The sequence below is a fragment of the Suricata suricatta genome, chromosome 9 (genome assembly GCF_006229205.1).
Source record: "Suricata suricatta isolate VVHF042 chromosome 9, meerkat_22Aug2017_6uvM2_HiC, whole genome shotgun sequence".
NCBI lineage: Eukaryota > Metazoa > Chordata > Mammalia > Carnivora > Herpestidae > Suricata > Suricata suricatta.
Window position 1 is genome coordinate 59,063,298 of NC_043708.1, and position 4,373 is coordinate 59,067,670.

Genomic DNA, 4,373 nt, shown 5'->3' on the forward strand with positions numbered 1-4,373 from the left:
CAGTGAAACAAGCAAAGGTCACATCTTGCAGGGCTGGGTAGATTATGGTAAGGGAGTTGTTTTTTTTTTTTTTAATCTTAAATGCAGTATGTTGCCACTGGGAGGTTTATAGGAAGATATGAGAAGATTAGATTACTGTTACAATTGCATTAATTTTAAGATCGGATCTTTAAAAATTACTGATTGCTTGGTCGAATGTATTGGATCCTAGAACAAGGGAAAGGAATCAATCAGATATTGACGTAAGATAATAGTGGCTTGGACAAGGGAGCAGCTGTGTGGTGAAAAAAAAACGGACAAATTTGAGATAGCTGAGAGGTAAAATCAACAAAACTTAGTAATGGATTGAATTTGGGGCATGAAAGACGGAATATAGGATATAGTCTACTTCTCTCCCTTCTCTTTGAATTCATTTCATTTCATTATGCTAATAGATAACGTCGACAGTCTTTGCTTCAACAGACTTCCTTAAAATTATATTTCAGGGGTGACTGAGTGGCTCAGTTAAGCGTCTGCCTTCAGCTCAGGTCATGATCTCATGGTTCCTGGGTTCAAGCCCCGCGTCGGGCTCTGTGCTGACAGCTAGCTCAGAGCCTGGAGACTGCTTCAGATTCTGTGTCTCCCTCTCTCTCTGATCCTCTGTCTCCCTCTCTCTCTGATCCTCCCCTGCTCACGCTGTCTCTCTCTGTCTCTCAAAAATAAATGTAAAACAACATAAAAAATAAAATAAAATAAAAAGTATATTTCATTTAAGAAGTTCTATATCCATTGTATGAGTTGCAGCTCTCTTCATCTGTAACCAATTATAATTATTTCTTCTAGTGTTTCTTGACTTCTGCGTGAATGTTTCCTGTTTTCTCTAAAAATTAAATCATAATCTATGAAATTACAAACAGAAAGAAATGAAAAAATGCATGGACATTGGAACTGATGGTGCTAAAGCAGTGCTGGGCACAGTGCTTGGCAGCTGAGCATGAAGACAGTGGCACCAAAGTGTACAAATATTCTTTATATTCTTCACTGCCAGTTTCACTTACAAATGTCCTTGATGAAGCAGTAAAATTATTTTTTATGGAATCCCACGTGCTGAGCACACATCTTTTTGGCAAAATGGGAAGCAGCATGCCACACTAATGCTGCACACTGACGTGCACTGGTGGTCTCAATGAAAAACACCTGTGCGATTGAGTTGTGCGCTGACCTAGCAACTTTAGTCAAGGAATAGCAGTTTTACTGGAATGAACTGACAAAGTAAAGATATTCAGAGTTGGTTCTTTGGCAGATATTTTCACAAAAAATCAAATAAACGAAGTGAGCCTGTTCCTTTTAGTAAAATAGTTGACACCGTTTGTTTCCCAAGATAAAATTCAAGCTTCCATATGAAAATTAGGAATTTAGAAAACTTTTACCCACTGTGATAAACATAACATCTAATACTTAAAAGATTTTCTGATGTATGTGATTTTTTAAATTTTATATTGCTTAATGAACTGTATTAATATTAGAAATACCTGTATAACTCTGTGAACAACTATTTTCCAAATAGCAATTGCATAATGTTACAAAGTTATGTCTGGATAGGAGATTCATTTAAAGTGTAAGATTTTAATGTAAAGAACACCAAAATTTACTCATATGCTTTTGTATTCCACATTGCAACTAACCTTTAAGAAACTACCACTTGTTGGGATGCCTGGGTGGCTCAGTTGGGTAAGTGTCAATTCTTCATTTCAGCTCAGGTCATTATCTCACAGTTTGTGAGTTCAAGCCCCACAGTCAGGCTCTGCACTGATGACACAGAGCACGCTTGGGAGTCTCTCTGTTTTCCTCTGTCTGCCCCTCGCCTGCTCTCATTTTCTGTCTCTGTCTCTGTCTCTCTCTCTCTCTCTCTCTCTCTCTCTCACTTTCTCTCTCTCAAAACAAATAAATAAAACTTAAAAAAAGAGAAAGAGAGTAACTGGGGCACCTGGGTGGCTCAGGTCAGATGAGCTTCTGACTTTTGGTTTCAGCTCAGGTCATGATCTCATGGTTTGTGGGTTTAAACCACACGTCGGACACTGAGCTGACAGTGCAGAGCCTATTTGGGATTCTCTCTCCCTCTCTCTGCCCCTCCCCTGCTTTCTCTCTTTCTCTCAAAATAAATAAATAAACTTTTTTAAAAAGCAACTACAACGTGTTGATTTTAGTTTAGTTTTAGTGTATTGTCAACAATTATCTGAAAAAACACTAAAATATTACCCTTTTCCAGTTACATATCTATATGCAACCACATTTTCCTCATATACTTCAATCAAAACAATATAAGCAGGGCATCTGGGTGGCTCAGTCTGTTAAGCATCCGTTAAGTCTGAGTTGGTGGCTCGGGCTCTGTTCTGACTGTGCAGAGCCTGCTTGGGGTTCTCTCTCTCTCCCTCTTCCTCAGCCCCTCCCCCACTTGCTTTCTCTCTCTCTCTCTCTCTCTCTCTCTCTCTCTCTCTCTCTCTTTCAAAAATGAATAAATAAACTTAAAAGAATATATATATGGTATCATAAGAGTCAAGCTATCTTCTATTAAGCCTAAAGAGATTGGCAAAAGCAGGAAAATAACACTTTTCTCACCAAATAGTTTTTGTTTTGAAAAAAAATAAGTATTTTGAGGCACCTGGGTCACTCAGTTGGTTAAGTGTTTGACTCTTGATTTTGGCTCAGGTTGTGATCTCACAGTTTATGAGTTCAAGCCCTGCATTGGGCTCTGTGTGAACAGTGCGGAGCCTGTTTGGGATTCTCTCTCCCTCTCTCTTTGCCTCTCTTGCATTTATACTCTCTCTGTCTCTCTCTCTCAAAATAAATAAGCTTTAAAAAAATAGGTATTTGGGGGGCACCACTGGGTGGCTCAGTCAGTTGAGCATCTGACTTCAGCTTAGGTCATGATCCCACAGTTTGTGGGTTCAAGCCCCACATTGGGCTTTGTGCTGACATCTCAGAGCTTGGAGCCTGCTTTGGATTCTGTGTCTCCCTCTCTGCCCTCCCCCACTCACACTTGTCTGTGTCTCTGTCTCTTAAGGAAAAAAATAGGTGTTTTAATTTTTTCATAAACACATCTGTTCAAAAATATATATTTCTAAAAAATCACAAATGTTATCATGCACTGGCTTACCATTGTTATTTTTAAGCATTAAGCTAATTTTAAATTTTCTCAGGTTTCATTTTTTAAGGAGACTTTCATTTTTTAGGACAGTTTTATTTTTATTTAGTTTTATTTTAAGTCATCTCTACCCCCATTGTGAGTCTCAAACTCACGACACGAAGATTGAGTCACATGCTCTATTGACCGAGTCAACAAGGTTTCCCTAAAACAGTTTTAGATTTATAGGAAAAAAACTGAGCTCATATTACACAGACTTCTCATATGCCCTACATCAAGTTTCCCTTATTCAGAGATCATATGGTATCTCTGTCACAATTAATGAACCAGTAATGATACATCATTACTATCTAAACTACATAGTTTATCAGATTTCCTTAGCTTCTATTTACATCTTTTTTTTAAATCCAGGATCCCATCTAGAATACTTTAGGACATCCAGTTACTTCTCCTTAGGCTCCCCTTGGCTGTGATAGTTTCTCAGACTTTCCTTGGTTTTGATAACCTTGACAGTTTTGAGGAATACTGGTCAATTGGGGATTTTCCTAATATTTTTCTCATTATCAGAATGAAGGTATAGGTTTTGGGGAGGAAGACCAATAGAGGTGAAGTACCATTTTCATCACATGATATCAAGGACACACGCTGTCAATGTAACTTGACTTTGATCATGTAGCTGGCGCAGTGTTTGTTGTTTCTCCACTGTAAAGTTACTCCTCCTGCCCCTTCCATTCTGTACACGTTCTGCATATGGTGCAGACCATATCTAAGTTGTAGGATTATTTTCCATCTCCCAGAGTATCTACATATATTTTCTTGGAATTCCTTTTACTTGGCAGATTTGTCTCTTCTCTATTTATGTGATATTGAATAAATAATAATTTATTTATATCAATATATGCTCATGGATATTTATGTTATATTTTGAGTTATAATCTAATACTACTTTATTTTTATTTTTCATACACATTGTTTCAGCTTTGACCACTGAATGCTCTTTCAGTTAACATACTTACATCGTGTGTGTGTGTGTGTGTGTGTGGTGTTTCCTTACTTGCTAGCACTACAAAATGGTCCAGGCTGATCTTGTACATTCCTGCCCCAATCCTGGAATAAGCCATTATTTCAAAAAGCCTTGGTCCTATAAGAACATGGTATTAAAAACCAAGATCTGGGGCACCTGGGTGGCTCAGTCGGTTAAGCGTCGGCTTCCGGCTTCGGCTCAGGTCATAATCTCACGGTTAGTGGG